Raw genomic sequence first — 17,427 nt, 5'->3', positions numbered from 1 at the left:
CCCCATCCTTTATCCCGCCCGAGTCGTTCTTGCAAACGTGCAGCAACATAAATCGTTCAATATAAAAGCAAATTACCGCGGATGTAAAACCTGAAAGTAAAACAGGAAATGATGGAAAATCTCAGCGGGTCTGGCACCACCTGTGAAGAGAGAACCGAGTTAACATTTCGAGTCCGGGTCACTCTTCGTCACAGTAAATCAATTAATCATTCAATCGTTGCTCACAGATGTCGCTAAAAAACATTCAAAATGTTCCTTCAGGATTACCAGAGGTAAATCCTGTCATGCATTCAAAGAAAATACTGCGGATGTTGCAAATCTGCATGAGAAGCTAAACATGATAGGATTGATCCTCAAAAATTCAGAGGATATATGTGGAGCCAGACACAGAGTTAACATTTCAAATCCGTGTGATCCTTAATCAGAGCTGAAGTGAGGAGTAAATGCAATGGAGTAGATGAGATGGAGTAGATGAGAAAATGGAAGTAGCGTGAAAAATGGAGCTATGAAAGGTTTGACATAAGAGTAGGGAGAGCATCTTCAAGGTTAGTGCCATGGAGATGTTGCCAATAAACTCTGCATTCACCATGAAATTGGGAGCTTTTCATAACAGGTTACTTGTTTTGACATAAAGGTGTAAAGGAACTGCTGAGATTTGAACTCAGGATCCCCTGTTTACTAGACAGGCACTTTAACATCTAAGCCACAGCCCTACTGGCAGACCAGATCTGCAAGTTTGAAGCAGATTTCCATTATTTTGATTACCGCTCAGTACTGTTGATTTCTCATGCTGACTTTGAGAGTGCAAATTTCATTGGCACTGGACTTTTGAAACTGCAAAAATTGCTGTTATTTCTGAAAGTTATTAGATTATAGCATTCTGCAGGGAGAAGTTAACAAACAGGAAATATTTTGTGAATTGGAAGTAATTAAACATGACCACAAAACTATTGTGATACAATGCAGGACAAGACCAGGAGAGAGTTTTTACATTAACTGAAAATCAACAAAAATTCTTGAAAGTTGTCGACGGCAATTGCAATTTGGCAAACACGACGTTGTCACGGTTCATCCACTTTCCCCAAATCACCCTGCATTCTTTATTCTTTTTTCCTGTCGTTCATTGGGAACAAAGACGCCTTGAGACAAAGTTGAAGCCCAGGCAGGGACTTAAACCCATCGATCTTCAGATTAAAAGTCAGATGCTCTACCGACTGCGCTTCCAGGGCCCATTCCAAACGCAGTCTTATAGCTCACTTCAAAGTCTCATATTGTATATTTTGAATTTCCTTCAATGGTAATTCAGCCTCACCAGCACATTTCCCTCGCAAGCAGACTGGCAGCCTCCCTTTGGCTTCCTTTCTCAAATTCTTCAGCTTGTACTCGCTTTTTACCAGTGACTTTTGATGTGACAACTGTTTACCCAGGGACCTGCACTGGGACTTCAAGACTTTGAAGATTACGTTTAGTTCGGTGAGATCTGAGTGGGAGGCTACAGAGACAAAAATTGTATTTTGAGAGAGGGAATAAAAGGTATCATCTGGTGTTTGTTGTGGCAGAGTGTGAACGTAAATAAATTCATCTAGTAAACTAGCAAATTATGCAAATCGCAAAGTTTCAGGATAAAAATAGATCTGTCAGCACCACATCATCATGGAAAATAACCCCATCCTTTATCCCGCCCGAGTCGTTCTTGCAAACGTGCAGCAACATAAATCGTTCAATATAAAAGCAAATTACCGCGGATGTAAAACCTGAAAGTAAAACAGGAAATGATGGAAAATCTCAGCGGGTCTGGCACCATCTGTGAAGAGAGAACCGAGTTAACATTTCGAGTCCGGGTCACTCTTCGTCACAGTAAATCAATTAATCATTCAATCGTTGCTCACAGATGTCGCTAAAAAACATTCAAAATGTTCCTTCAGGATTACCGGAGGTAAATCCTGTCATGCATTGAAAGAAAATACTGCAGATGGTGCGAATCTGCATGAGAAGCTAAACATGATAGGATTGAAGCTCAAAAATTCAGAGGATATATGTGGAGCCAGACACAGCGTTAACATTTCAAATCCGTGTGATCCTTAATCAGAGCTGAAGTGAGGAGTAAATGCAATGGAGTAGATGAGATGGAGTAGATGAGAAAATGGAAGTTGCGTGAAAAATGGAGCTATGAAAGGTTTGACATAAGAGTAGGGTGGGCATTTTCAAGGTTAGTGCCATGGAGACTTTGCCAATAAACTCTGCATTCACCATTAAATTGGGAGCTTTTCATAACAGGTTACTTGTTTTGACAGAAAGGTGTAAAAGAACTGCTGAGATTTGAACTCAGGATCCCCTGTTTACTAGACAGGCGCTTTTACCATCTAAGCCACAGCACCTACTTGCAGACTTGCTCTGCAAGTTTGGAGCAGATTTCCATTATTTTGATTACCGCTCAGTATTGTTGATTTCTCATGCTGACTTTGAGAGTGCAAATTTCATTGGCACTGGACTTTTGAAACTGCAAAAATTGCTGTTATTTCTGAAAGTTATTAGATTATAGCATTCTGCAGGGAGAAGTTAACAAACAGGAAATATTTTGTGAATTGGAAGTAATTAAACATGACCACAAAACTATTGTGATACAATGCAGGACAAGACCAGGAGAGAGTTTTTACATTAACTGAAAATCTAGCAAAAATTCTTGAAAGTTGTCGACGGCAATTGCAATTTGGCAAACACGACGTTGTCACGGTTCATCCACTTTCCCAAAATCACCCTGCATTCTTTCTTCTTTTTTCCTGTCGTTCATTGGGAACAAAAACGCCTTGAGACAAAGTTGAAGCCCAGGCAGGGACTTAAACCCATCGACCTTCAGATTAAAAGTCAGATGCTCTACCGACTGCGCTTCCAGGGCCCATTCCAAACGCAGTCTTATAGCTCACTTCAAAGTCTCATATTGTATATTTTGAATTTCCTTCAATGGTAATTCAGCCTCACCAGCACATTTCCCTCGCAAGCAGACCGGCAGCCTCCCTTTGGCTTCCTTTCTCAAATTCTTCAGCTTGTACTCGCTTTTTACCAGTGACTTGTGATGTGACAACTGTTTACCCAGGGACCTGCACTGGGACTTCAAGACTTTGAAGATTACGTTTAGTTCGGTGAGATCTGAGTGGGAAGCTACAGAGACAAAGATTGTATTTTGAGAGAGGGAATAACAGATATAATCTGGTGTTTGTTGTGGCAGTGTGTGAACGTAAAAAAATTCATCTAGTAAACTAGCAAATTATGCAAATCGCAAAGTTTCAGGATATAAATAGATCTGTCAGCACCACATTATCATGGAAAATAACCCCATCCTTTATACCGCCCGAGTCGTACTTGCAAACGTGCAGCAACATAAATCGTTCAATATAAAAGCAAATTACTGCGGATGTAAAATCTGAAAGAAAAACAGGAAATGATGGAAAATCTCAGCGGGTCTGGCACCACCTGTGAAGAGAGAACCGAGTTAACATTTCGAGTCCGGGTCACTCTTCGTCACAGTAAATCAATTAATCATTCAATCGTTGCTCACAGATGTCGCTAAAAAACATTCAAGATGTTCCTTCAGGATTACCAGAGGTAAATCCTGTCATGCATTCAAAGAAAATACTGCGGATGTTGCAAATCTGCATGAGAAGCTAAACATGATAGGATTGAAGCTCAAAAATTCAGAGGATATATGTGGAGCCAGACACAGAGTTAACATTTCAAATCCGTGTGATCCTTAATCAGAGCTGAAGTGAGGAGTAAATGCAATGGAGTAGATGAGATGGAGTAGATGAGAAAATGGAAGTAGCGTGAAAAATGGAGCTATGAAAGGTTTGACATAAGAGTAGGGAGAGAATCTTCAAGGTTAGTGCCATGGAGATTTTGCCAATAAACTCTGCATTCACCATTAAATTGGGAGCTTTTCATAACAGGTTACTTGTTTTGACAGAAGGTATAAAGGCACTGCTGAGATTTGAACTCAGGATCTCCTCTTTACTAGACAGGCACTTTCACCATCTAAGCCACAGCACCTACTTGCAGACTAGCTCTGCAAGTTTGGAGCAGATTTCCATTATTTTGATTACCGCTCAGTACTGTTGATTTCTCATGCTGACTTTGAGAGTGCAAATTTCATCGGCACTGGACTTTTGAAACTGCAAAAATTGCAGTTATTTCTGAAAGTTATTAGATTATAGCATTCTGCAGGGAGAAGTAAACAAACAGGAAATATTTTGTGAATTGGAAGTAATTAAACATGACCACACAACTACAGTGGTATAATGCAGGACAAGCGAAACATGATAGGATTTAAGCTCAAAAAATCAGAGGATATATGTGGAGCCAGAAACAGAGTTAACATTTCAAATCCGTGTGATCCTTAATCAGAGCTGAAGTGAGGGCTGTGGTAGTATGTATTAGGGGTCATGTGGGACTGGAAGCCCTAATGTCATTGGCTGACAGATCCCGGGTCCTGGTTGGCCGTTGACCTCTAGCTCCGCCCTGAAGGCGGAGTATAAGAAGCCGGAGTCCTCCCCCGCAGGCCAGTCTACTATCGAGCTGCGGGGGAACAGACACGCTTATAAAGCCGCATCGACTTCACTCTATTCGTCTCTCGGAGTCTTTGTGCGCCACAATTTATTAAGCGTGCCTAAAAAGGACTATGGAGCTCAGGATGATCCCGGAATGCCTGAAGATCAGCCCCCACGCAGTGAACGCGGCAGCAGCCTTCAAGCACTGGCAGACTTGTTTCAAGGCCTACATCAGAACGACCACCGGCCGAGTCACAGAAGAACAAAAACTACAGGTCCTGCACTCGAGGTTAAGCACGGATATTTTCTCCCTCATCGAAGACGCGGAGGATTTCCAGATGGCGTTCGCAGCACTGAAAAGTCTCTATGTCCGCCCAGTTAACCAAATCTACGCTCGCTACCAGCTCGCGACGAGACGGCAAAGTCCCGGAGAATCGATTGACGAATTCTACGCCGCGCTGCTGATTTTGGGACGAGCCTGCAGCTGCCCTTCGGTGAACGCAAATGAACACACGGACATGTTAATGCGCGATGCTTTTGTGGCAGGTATGAACTCCTCCCAAATCCTCCAAAGACTTCTAGAAAAAGAGTCGCTAGGACTCTCAGAGGCACGGGCCCTAGCAGCCTCCCTAGACGTGGCCGCGCGGAATACCCACGCCTACGGCCCCGACCGCGTGGCAGCCCATTGGGCTCCGTACGTACCCGTCGCGACAAACCCACCCCCCCCCGGATACCCCACAGGCTTGCGCGGTCCAAACGCCAAGTCGCACCGGGGGCGCCCGCTGCTATTTCTGCGGCCAGGCGAAACACCCCCGGCAGCGCTGCCCGGCCCACGCAGCAATCTGCAAGAGCTGCGGGAAAAAGGGCCATTTCGCGGTTGTGTGCCGGTCCCGCGAGGTCGCCGCTGTCCCGGGAGAACAGGGAGCCCTGCACGCCGCTTATACTCCCCAACCCCCCCAGCGCCCCATGTACGACCCGCAGGCGCAGCCACTCTGGGTCCCGACCACCACGGTCCCGGGAGAACAGGGAGCCCTGCACGCCGCTTACGCTCCCCAACCCCCCCCCCCGTCCCCACGTATGACCCGCCGGCGCTACCAATTTGGGTCCCGACCACCGCTGTCCCCAGAGATGAGGGAGCCCCGCGCGGTCCTAACGCTCCCCAACCACCCCAGCGCCCCATGTGCGACCAGCAGACACCGCCATTTTGGGTCCCGGCCACCACGAGGGGAGGAAGGGCGCCGCCATCTTGGACCACCCCAGACCTGTACGACGCATGGGGGCGGCCATTTTGTCCACCCCCGCTGCCATCTTGTGACCCCCCAGCCATGTGCGATGTATGGGGGCAGCCATTTTGTTCATCCCCGACGCCATCTTGGACGGCAACAACGGACCCCAGTGTCGACGGCTCGACGGGGTCCGAGGAAGACGCTCCACTACTACAACCACGTCTCGCTTCAATAACGCTCGATCAAGATCGGCCCCGGACACTCCAGACGACGACGACAACAGTGCTAATAAACAGGCACGAGACACCATGCCTAGTCGACTCCGGGAGCACGGAGAGCTTTATCCACCCCGACACGGTAAGACGCTGTTCCTTGACCACCTATCCCAGCGCACAAAAGATTTCCCTAGCTGCAGGATCCCACTCCGTACAGATCAAAGGTTTCTGCATAGTTACCCTAACGGTGCAGGGGAGGGAGTTCAAAAACTACAAACTACACGTCCTTCCCCAACTCTGCGCCCCCACATTACTGGAATTAGATTTCCAGTGCAATCTACAGAGCCTTACGTTCAAATTCGGCGGCCCAATACCCCCACTCACTATCTGTGGCCTCGCAACCCTCAAGGTGCAATCCCCGTCCTTGTTTGCGAACCTCACCCCGGATTGCAAACCCGTCGCCACTAGGAGCAGACGGTACAGCGCCCAGGACCGGACCTTCATTCGGTCCGAAGTCCAGTGGCTGCTAAAGGAAGGCATAATCCAGGCCAGCAATAGTCCCTGGAGAGCGCAGGTGGTAGTAGTGAAGACAGGGGAGAAACAAAGGATGGTCATTGACTATAGCCAGACCATCAACAGGTACACACAACTAGACGCGTACCCTCTCCCCCGCATATCCGACATGGTCAATCGGATTGCCCAATATAAAGTCTTCTCCACCGTGGACCTCAAGTCCGCCTACCATCAGCTCCCCATCCGCCCAAGTGACCGCAAGTACACAGCCTTTGAGGCAGACGGGCGCTTATACCATTTCCTAAGGGTCCCATTTGGCGTCACAAACGGGGTCTCGGTCTTCCAACAGGAGATGGACCGAATGGGTGATCAACATGGGTTGCGGGCCACGTTCCCGTATCTCGACAATGTAACCATCTGCGGCCACGACCAGCAGGACCACGACGCCAACCTCCAAAAATTCCTCCAGACCGCCAAAGCCTTGAACCTCACGTACAACGAGGACAAGTGCGTTTTTAGCACCAACCGGCTAGCCATTCTGGGCTACGTAGTGCGCAATGGGATAATAGGCCCCGACCCCGAACGTATACGCGCCCTCATGGCATTTCCCCTCCCGCACTGCTCAAAAGCCCTGAAACGCTGCCTGGGTTTTTTTTCATACTACGCCCAGTGGGTCCCACAGTACACAGACAAGGCCCGCCCCCTAATACAGACCACGACCTTCCCTCTGTCGACAGAGGCTTGCCAGGCCTTCAGCCGCATCAAAGCGGATATCGCAAAGGCCACGATGCGCGCCATCGACGAGTCCCTCCCCTTCCAGGTCGAGAGCGACGCCTCCGACGTAGCTCTAGCGGCCGCCCTTAACCAAGCGGGCAGACCCGTGGCCTTTTTCTCCCGAACCCTCCACGCTTCAGAAATCCGCCACTCCTCAGTGGAAAAGGAAGCCCAAGCCATAGTGGAAGCTGTGCGACATTGGAGGCATTACCTGGCCGGCAGGAGATTCACTCTCCTCACCGACCAACGGTCGGTAGCCTTCAGGTTCGATAATGCACTGCGGGGCAAAATCAAAAACGACAAGATCTTAAGGTGGAGGATCGAGCTCTCCACCTTCAACTACGAGATCTTGAATCGTCCCGGAAAGCTGAACGAGCCGTCCGATGCCCTATCCCGCGGCACATGTGCCAACGCACAAATTAACCGCCTCCAAACCCTCCACGAGGACCTCTGCCACCCGGGGGTCACTCGGTTTTTCCACTTTATCAAGTCCCGCAACCTCCCATACTCTTTAGAGGAGGTCCGTACAGTCACAAGGGACTGCCACATCTGCGCAGAATGCAAACCGCATTTTTTCAGGCCGGATGGTGCGCACCTGATTAAGGCTTCCCGCCCCTTTGAACGCCTTAGTCTGGATTTCAAAGGGCCCCTCCCCTCCACCGACCGCAGCACATACTTCCTTAATGTGGTGGACGAGTACTCCCGCTTCCCATTCGCCATCCCCTGCTCTGACATGACCGCGGCCACAGTCATTAAAGCCCTGAACACCATCTTCACACTGTTCGGTTGCCCCGCATACGTCCACAGCGACAGGGGGTCCTCTTTCATGAGTGACGAGCTGCGCCAGTTCCTGCTCAGCAAGGGCATAGCCTCAAGCAGGACGACCAGCTACAACCCCCGGGGGAACGGGCAAGTAGAGAGGGAGAACGGCACGGTCTGGAAGACCGTCCTACTGGCCCTACGGTCCAGGGACCTCCCAGTTTCACGGTGGCAGGAGGTCCTCCGACGCTCTCCACTCCATCCGGTCATTATTGTGTATGAGCATTAATCAAACGCCTCATGAGCGTCTCCTTGTCTTCCCTAGGAAGTCCTCCTCTGGAAAGTCGCTGCCGACCTGGCTGGCGGCCCCAGGACCCATCTTGCTCCGAAAGCATGTGCGGGCACACAAGGCGGACCCGTTGGTCAAAAGGGTTCACCTCCTCCACGCGAACCCGCAGTACGCTTACGTGGAGTACCCCGATGGCCGACAGGACACGGTCTCCCTGCGGGATCTGGCGCCCGCCGGCAACACACACACCCCCCCGACACCATTCACCCAACCCCCCCCTTCCTGCCACCGCCGCGCCCCGCGACCGCCCCCTTCCCAGGAGGATCGGTTCCCCTCCCCTCAGGCCCGACCAAGAATAAAGCCCAAGCTGAAACCGTAAGGCTCCCGGAGACGACAACACCGGAAAAAGCACCACCACCACCAGCGGGGCCGAGGCGATCGACACGGACGACCAGACCGCCCGACGGACTCGTGGCGTCGATCTAAATCAATATATGGACTTTTCACAAGAACATTTTGCTTTTTCTCCCGATACCTTCTGTAAATAGTTGAAACAGGACAAAATTGTACATACTGTATTACCATATGAATGTTTTTTCCTCCCAGGACCAGCCTTGTAAAACCTTACCACCATGCGAAGCATCGCCCCGCCGGGTTCAATTTTGACAAGGGGTGAATGTGGTAGTATGCATTAGGGGTCATGTGGGACTGGAAGCCCTAATGTCATTGGCTGACAGATCCCGGGTCCTGGTTGGCCGTTGACCTCTAGCTCCGCCCTGAAGGCGGAGTATAAGAAGCCGGAGTCCTCCCCCGCAGGCCAGTCTACTATTGAGCTGCGGGGGAACAGACACGCTGAATAAAGCCTCATCGACTTCACTCTATTCGTCTCTCGGAGTCTTTGTGCGCCACAAGGAGCAAATGCAATGGAGTAGATGAGAAAATGGAAGTTGCGTGAAAAATGGAGCTATGAAAGGTTTGACATAAGAGTAGGGAGGGCACTTCAAGGTGAGTGCCATGGAGATTTTGCCAATAAACTCAGCATTCACCATTAAATTGGGAGCTTTTCATAACAGGTTACTTGTTTTGACGTAAAGGTATAAAAGCACTGCTGAGATTTGAACTCAGGATCTCCTGTTTACTAGACAGGCGCTTTAACCATCTAAGCCACAGCGCCTACTTGCACACCAGCTCTGCAAGTTTGGAGCAGATTTCCATTATTTTGATTACGGCTCAGTATTGTTGATTTCTCATGCTGACTTTGAGAGTGCAAATTTCATTGGCACTGGACTTTTGAAACTGCAAAAATTGCAGTTATTTCTGAAAGTTATTAGATTATAGCATTCTGCAGGGACAAGTAAACAAACAGGAAATATGTTGTGAATTTGAAGTAATTAAACATGACCACAAAACTATTGTGATACAATGCAGGACAAGACCAGGAGAGAGTATTTTCATTAACTGAAAATCTAGCAAAAATTCTTGAAAGTTGTCGACGGCAATTGCAATTTGGCAAACACGACGTTGTCACGGTTCATCCTCTTTCCCAAAATCACCCTGCATTCTTTTTTTTTTTTTCCTGTCGTTCATTGGGAACAAACACGCCTTGAGACAAAGTTGAGGCCCAGGCAGGGACTTAAACCCATCGATCTTCAGATTAAAATTCAGATGCTCTACCGACTGCGCTTCTAGGGCCCATTCCAAACGCAGTCTTATAGCTCACTTCAAAGTCTCATATTGTATATTTTGAATTTCCTTCAATGGTAATTCAGCCTCACCAGCACATTTCCTTCGCAAGCAGACCGGCAGCCTCCCTTTAGCTTCCTTTCTCAAATTCTTCAGCTTGTACTCGCTTTTTACCAGTGACTTGTGATGTGACAACTGTTTACCCAGGGACCTGCACTGGGACTTCAAGACTTTGAAGATTACGTTTAGTTCGGTGAGATCTGAGTGGGAAGCTACAGAGACAAAGATTGTATTTTGAGAGAGGGAATAAAAGGTATCACCTGGTGTTTGTTGTGGCAGTGTGTGAACGTAAATAAATTCATCTAGTAATCTAGCAAATTATGCAAATCGCAAAGTTTCAGGATATAAATAGATCTGTCAGCACCACATCATCATGGAAAATAAACCCATCCTTTATCCCGCCCGAGTCGTTCTTGCAAACGTGCAGCAACATAAATCGTTCAATATAAAAGCAAATTACTGCGGATGTAAAATCTGAAAGAAAAACAGGAAATGACGGAATATCTCAGCGGGTCTGGCACCATCTGTGAAGAGAGAACCGAGTTAACATTTCGAGTCCGGGTCACTCTTCGTCACAGTAAATCAATTAATCATTCAATCGTTGCTCACAGATGTCGCTAAAAAACATTCAAAATGTTCCTTCAGGATTACCAGAGGTAAATCCTGTCATGCATGCAAAGAAAATACTGCGGATGTTGCGAATCTGCATGAGAAGCGAAACGTGATAGGATTGAAATTCAAAAAATCAGCGGATATATGTGGAGCCAGACACAGAGTTAACATTTCAAATCCGTGTGATCCTTAATCAGAGCTGAAGTGAGGAGTAAATGCAATGGAGTAGATGAGATGGAGTAGATTTGAAAATGGAAGTTGCGTGAAAATTGGAGCTATGAAAGGTTTGACATAAGAGTCGGGAGGGTATCTTCAAGGTTCGTGCCATGGAGATTTTGCCAATAAACTCTGCATTCACCATTAAATCGGGAGCTTTTCATGACAGCGTGACTTGTTTTGACGTAAAGGTATAAAGGCACTGCTGAGATTTGAATTCAGGATCTCCCGTTTATTAGACAGGCGGTTTAACCATCTGAGTCACAGCACATATTTGCAGACCAGCTCTGCAAGTTTGGAGCAGATTTCCATTATTTTGATTACCGCTCAGTATTGTTGATTTCTCATGATGACTTTGAGAGTGCAAATTTCATTGGCACTGGACCTTTGAAACAGCAAAAATTGCAGTTATTTCTGAAAGTTATTAGATTATAGCATTCTGCAGGGAGAAGTAAACAAACAGGAAATATTTTGTGAATTGGAAGTAATTAAACATGACCACAAAACTATAGTGGTATAATGCAGGACAAGACCAGGAGAGGGTTTTTACATTAACTGAAAATCTAGCAAAAATTCTTGAAAGTTGTCGACGGCAATTGCAATTTGGCAAAAACGACGTTGTCATGGTTCATCCACTTTCCCAAAATCACCCTGCATTCTTTATTTTATTCCTGTCATTCATTGGGAACAAACACGCCTTGAGACAGAGTTGAAGCCCAGGCAGGGACTTAAACCCATCGATCTTCAGATTAAAAGTCAGTTGCTCTACCGACTGCGCTTCCAGGGCCCATTCCAAACACAGTCTTATAGCTCACTTCAAAGTCTCATATTGTATATTTTGAATTTCCATCAATGGTAATTCAGCCTCACCAGCACATTTCCCTCGCAAGCAGACTGGCAGCCTCCCTTTGGCTTCCTTTCTCAAATTCTTCAGCTTGTACTCGCTTTTTCCCAGTGACTTGTGATGTGACAACTGTTTACACAGGGACCTGCACTGGGACTTCAAGACTTTGAAGATTACGTTTAGTTCGGTGAGATCTGAGTGGGAAGCTACAGAGACAAAGATTGTATTTTGAGAGAGGGAATAAAAGGTATCATCTGGTGTTTGTTGTGGCAGTGTGTGGACGTAAATAAATTCATCGAGTAATCTAGCAAATTATGCAAATCGCAAAGTTTCAGGATATAAATAGATCTGTCAGCACCACATCATCATGGAAAATAACCCCATCCTTTATCCCGCCCGAGTCCTTCTTGCAAACGTGCAGCAACATAAATCGTTCAATATAAAAGCAAATTACTGCGGATGTTAAATCTGAAAGAAAAAAAGGAAATGACGGAAAATCTCAACGGGTCTGGCACCATCTGTGAAGAGAGAACCGAGTTAACATTTCGAGTCCGGGTCACTCTTCGTCACAGAAAATGAATTAATCATTCAATCGTTGCTCACAGATGTTGCTAAAAAACATTCAAAATGTTCCTTCTGGATTACCGGAGGTAAATCCTGTCATGCATTCAAAGAAAATACTGCGGATGTTGCGAATCTGCATGAGAAGCGAAACATGATAGGATTGAAGCTCAAAAAATCAGTGGATATATGTGGAGCCAGACACAGAGTTAACATTTCAAATCCGTGTGATCCTTAATCAGAGCTGAAGTGAGGAGTAAATGCAATGGAGTAGATGAGAAAATGGAAGTTGCGTAAAAAATGGAGCTATTAAAGGTTTGACATCGGAGTAGGGAGGGTATCTTCAAGTTTAGTGCCAACAAACTCTGCATTCACCATTAAATTGGGAGCTTTTCACAACAGGTTACTTGTTTTGACGTAAAGGCATAAAGGCACTGCTGAGATTTGAACTCAGGATAGCCTGTTCATTAGACAGGCGCTTTAACCATCTAAGCCACAGCACCTACTTGCAGACCAGCTCTGCAAGTTGGGAGCAGATTTCCATTATTTTGATTACCGCTCAGCATTGTTGATTTCTCATAGAACATAGAACATAGAACAATACAGCGCAGTACAGGCCCTTCGGCCCACGATGTTGCACCGAAACAAAAGCCATCTAACCTACACTATGCCATTATCATCCATATGTTTATCCAATAAACTTTTAAATGCCGTCAATGTTGGCGAGTTCACTACTGTAGCAGGTAGGGCATTCCACGGCCTCACTACTCTTTGCGTAAAGAACCTACCTCTGACCTATGTCCTATCTCTATTACCCCTCAGTTTAAAGTTATGTCCCCTCGTGCCAGCCATATCCATCCGCGGGAGAAGGCTCTCACTGTCCACCCTATCCAACCCCCTGATCATTTTGTATGCCTCTATTAAGTCTCCTCTTAACCTTCTTCTCTCCAACGAAAACAACCTCAAGTCCATCAGCCTTTCCTCATAAGATTTTCCCTCCATACCAGGCAACATCCTGGTAAATCTCCTCTGCACCCGCTCCAAAGCCTCCACGTCCTTCCTATAATGCGGTGAACAGAACTGTACGCAAAACTCCAAATGCGGCCGTACCAGAGTTCTGTGCAGCTGCAACATGACCTCCCGTCTCCGGAACTCAATCCCTCTACCAATAAAGGCCAACACTTCTTAGGCCTTCTTCACAACCCTATCAACCTGGGTGGCAACTTTCAGGGATCTATGTACATGGACACCTAGATCCCTCTGCTCATCCACACTTTCAAGAACTTTACCATTAGCCAAATATTCCGCATTCCTGTTATTCCTTCCAAAGTGAATCACCTCACACTTCTCTACATTAAACTCCATTTGCCACCTCTCAGCCCAGCTCTGCAGCTTATCTATATCCCTCTGTAACCTGCTACATCCTCCCACACTATCGACAACACCACCGACTTTAGTATCGTCTGCAAATTTACTCACCCACCCTTCTGCGCCTTCCTCTAGGTCATTGATAAAAATGACAACAGCAACAGCCCCAGAACAGATCCTTGTGGTACTCCACTTGTGACTGAACTCCATTCTGAACATTTCCCATCAACAACCACCCTCTGTCTTCTTTCAGCTAGCCAATTTCTGATCCACATCTCTAAATCACCCTCAATCCCCAGCCTCCATATTTTTTGCAATAGCCTACCGTGGGGAACCTTATCAAACGCTTTGCTGAAATCCATATACACCACATCAACTGCTCTACCCTCGTCTACCTGTTCAGTCACCTTCTCAAAGAACTCAATAAGGTTTGTGAGGCATGACCTACCCTTCACAAAGCCATGCTGACTATCCCTGATCATATTATTCCTATCTAGATGATTATAAATCTTGTCTCTTATAATCCCCTCCAAGACTTTACCCACTACAGACGTGAGACTCACCGGTCTATAGTTGCCGGGGTTGTCTCTGCTCCCCTTTTTGAACAAAGGGACCACATTTGCTGTCCTCCAGTCCTCTGGCACTATTCCTGTAGCCAATGATGACATAAAAATCAAAGCCAAAGGTCCAGCAATCTCTTCCCTAGCCTCCCAGAGAATCCTAGGATAAATCCCATCAGGTCCCGGGGACTTATCTATTTTCAGCCTGTCCAGAATTGCCAACACCTCTTCCCTACGTACCTCAATGCCATCTATTCTATTAGCCTGGGGCTCAGCATTCTCCTCCATGCTGACTTTGAGAGTGCAAATTTCATCGGCACTGGACTTTTGAAACTGCAAAAATTGCAGTTATTTCTGAAAGTTATTAGATTATAGCATTCTGCAGGGAGAAGTAAACAAACAGGAAATATTTTGTGAATTGGAAGGAATTAAACATGACCACAAAACTATAGTGGTATAATGCAGGACAAGGCCAGGAGAGAGTTTTTACATTAACTGAAAATCTAGCAGAAATTCTTGAAAGTTGTCGACGCCAATTGCAATTTGGCAAACACGACGTTGTCACGGTTCATCCGCTTTCCCAAAATCACCCTGCATTCTTTATTCTTTTTTCCTGTCGTTCATTGGGAACAAAAACACCTTGAGACAAAGTTGAGGCCCAGTCAGGGACTTAAACCCATCGATCTTCAGATTAAAAGTCAGACACTCTCCCGACTGCGCTTCCAGGGCCCATTCCAAACGTAGTCTTAAAGCTCACTTCAAAGTCTCATATTGTATATTTTGAATTTCCTTCAATGGTAATTCAGCCTCACCAGCACATTTCCCTCGCAAGCAGACCGGCAGCCTCCCTTTGGCTTCCTTTCTCAAATTCTTCAGCTTGTTCTCGCTTTTTACCAGTGACTTGTGATGTGACAACTGTTTACCCGGGGACCAGCACTGAGACTTCAAGACTTTGAAGATTACGTTTAGTTCGGTGAGATCTGAGTGGGAAGCTACAGAGACAAAGATTGTATTTTGAGAGAGGGAATTAAAGGTATCATCTGGTGTTTGTTGTGGCAGAGTGTGAATGTAAATAAATTCATCTAGTAAACTTAGCAAATTATGCAAATCGCAAAGTTTCAGGATATAAATAGATCTGTCAGCACCACATCATCATGGAAAATAACCCCATCCTTTATCCCGCCCGAGTCGTTCTTGCAAACGTGCAGCAACATGAATCGTTCAATATAAAAGCAAATTACTGCGGATGTAAAATCTGAAAGAAAAACAGGAAATAACGGAAAATCTCAGCGGGTCTGGCACCACCTGTGAAGAGAGAACCGAGTTAACATTTCGAGTCCGGGTCACTCTTCGTCACAGTAAATCAATTAATCATTCAATCGTTGCTGACAGATGTCGCTAAAAAACATTCAAAATGTTCCTTCTGGATTACCGGAGGTAAATCCTATCATGCATTCAAAGAAAATACTGCGGATGTTGCGAATCTGCATGAGAAGCTAAACATGATAGGATTGAAGCTCAAAAATTCAGAGGATATATGTGGAGCCAGACACAGAGTTAACATTTCAAATCCGTGTGATCCTTAATCAGAGCTGAAGTGAGGAGTAAATGCAATGGAGTAGATGAGATGGAATAGATGAGAAAATGGAAGGTGCGTGAAAAATGGAGCTATGAAAGGTTTGACATAAGAGTAGGGAGGGCACCTTCAAGGTTAGTGCCATGGAGATTTTGCCAATAAACTCTGCATTCACCATTAAATAGGGAGCTTTTCATAACAGGTTACTTGTTTTGACGTAAAGGTATAAAGGAACTGCTGAGATTTGAACTCAGGATCCCCTATTTACTAAACAGGCGCTTTAACCATTTTTAGTTTCTCATGCAGATTCACAATATGTGCAGTATTTTCCTTTGAATGCACAACAGGATTGACCTCAGGAAATCCAGAAGGAACATTTTGAATGTTTGTCAGCGATGTCTTTGAGCAAAGATTGAACGAGTAAATGATTTACTCTGAATAAGAGTGACCCAGCCTCGAAACGTTAGCTCGGTTCTCTCTTCACAGATGCTGCCAGACCCACTGAGATTTTCCATCATTTCCTGTTTTTTTTCAGATTTCACATCCGCAGTAATTTGCCTTTTTATTGGACGATATATGTTGCTGCATGTCAGCAAGAACGATTTGGGCGGGATAAAGGATGGGGCGTTTTCCATGAAGATGTGGCGTTGACAGATCTATTTACACCCTGAAACTTTGCGATTTGCATAATTTGTTACTTTTCTAGATGAGCTTACTTGCGTTCACTCTCTGCCACAACAAACAACGGATGACACCCTTTATTCCCTCTCTTAAAATCCAATCTGTATCTCTGCAGCTTCCCACTGATATCTCAGCGAACTAAACGTAATCTTCAATGTATTGAAGTCCCAGTGCATGTCCCTGGGTAACAACAGTTGTCACATCACAGGTCATTGGTAAAATGCGAGTCCAAGTTGAAGAATTTGAGAAAGAAAGCCGAAGGGAGGCTGCCGGTCTGCTTGTGAGGGAAATGAGCTGGAGAGGCTGAATGACCAGTGAAGGAAATTCAAAAGATACAATATGAGACTTTGACGTGAGCTATGAGAGAACTGTTGAAATGGGCCCTGGTAGCTCAGTCGGTAAAGCATCATGAAGATGTGGCGTTGACAGATCTATTTACACCCTGTGTAGAGGGTTCCATCTCTGCTACTCCACTACTGGGCCGATATCAGGGGTTAGAGTATCTGTGTGTGTCTCTCTCCAGCTGGCACTGAAACATCAGAGGCCAGGGGATGCCGCACTGGGACACCTGCACGGAATAGAGCACTGAATCAAGCCTGCCGTTTATCCCTAACCGGAAGCCTGAGGCTTATATCACACAGATATCCAGACCCCCACCAATGCCCAGGTGATTCTCTCTCTTGCCGGTGGTGCAACACCCACCCGGTTCCTACTTCGCTGGAGTAGCTTTCCCAAGAGAGAGAATAGGACACTGCTGTTTATTACCTAACCAGCAGCCTGTCCTGAGTGAACGGGTTCGAATCGTTCAAGATGACCCTAGATTCTCGACCCCGGAACTAAGGTGAGGAATATCTTAGCAATGACTTGGTCAGAGATCACTGGTGAGAGATTGAAGAATTGAAACGACTCCAATTATCAGCAAATCGAGGTTTATTGCAAAACCCAGGTC

The 17,427-nt window shown here is 46.2% G+C and overlaps 4 non-coding genes across 4 annotated transcripts; all 4 read right to left on the bottom strand.

Moving 5' to 3' along the window:
• Positions 1 to 2,304: 2,304 nt before the first annotated feature.
• trnat-agu (transfer RNA threonine (anticodon AGU)) lies at positions 2,305 to 2,378 on the bottom strand. The gene has a single exon. It is a non-coding gene; the product is annotated as a tRNA-Thr (tRNA).
• A 1,592-nt stretch (positions 2,379 to 3,970) lies between these two features.
• On the bottom strand, positions 3,971 to 4,044 carry trnat-agu (transfer RNA threonine (anticodon AGU)). Its single transcript has one exon. It is a non-coding gene; the product is annotated as a tRNA-Thr (tRNA).
• A 5,373-nt stretch (positions 4,045 to 9,417) lies between these two features.
• trnat-agu (transfer RNA threonine (anticodon AGU)) lies at positions 9,418 to 9,491 on the bottom strand. The gene has a single exon. It is a non-coding gene; the product is annotated as a tRNA-Thr (tRNA).
• A 3,231-nt stretch (positions 9,492 to 12,722) lies between these two features.
• trnai-aau (transfer RNA isoleucine (anticodon AAU)) lies at positions 12,723 to 12,796 on the bottom strand. The gene has a single exon. It is a non-coding gene; the product is annotated as a tRNA-Ile (tRNA).
• Positions 12,797 to 17,427: the final 4,631 nt, after the last annotated feature.

This window comes from Scyliorhinus torazame, chromosome 4 (assembly GCF_047496885.1).
Source record: "Scyliorhinus torazame isolate Kashiwa2021f chromosome 4, sScyTor2.1, whole genome shotgun sequence".
NCBI classification, from domain to species: domain Eukaryota; kingdom Metazoa; phylum Chordata; class Chondrichthyes; order Carcharhiniformes; family Scyliorhinidae; genus Scyliorhinus; species Scyliorhinus torazame.
Note: the sequence above shows the minus strand (reverse complement) of the source record. Positions and strands in the feature narration are given on the sequence as shown.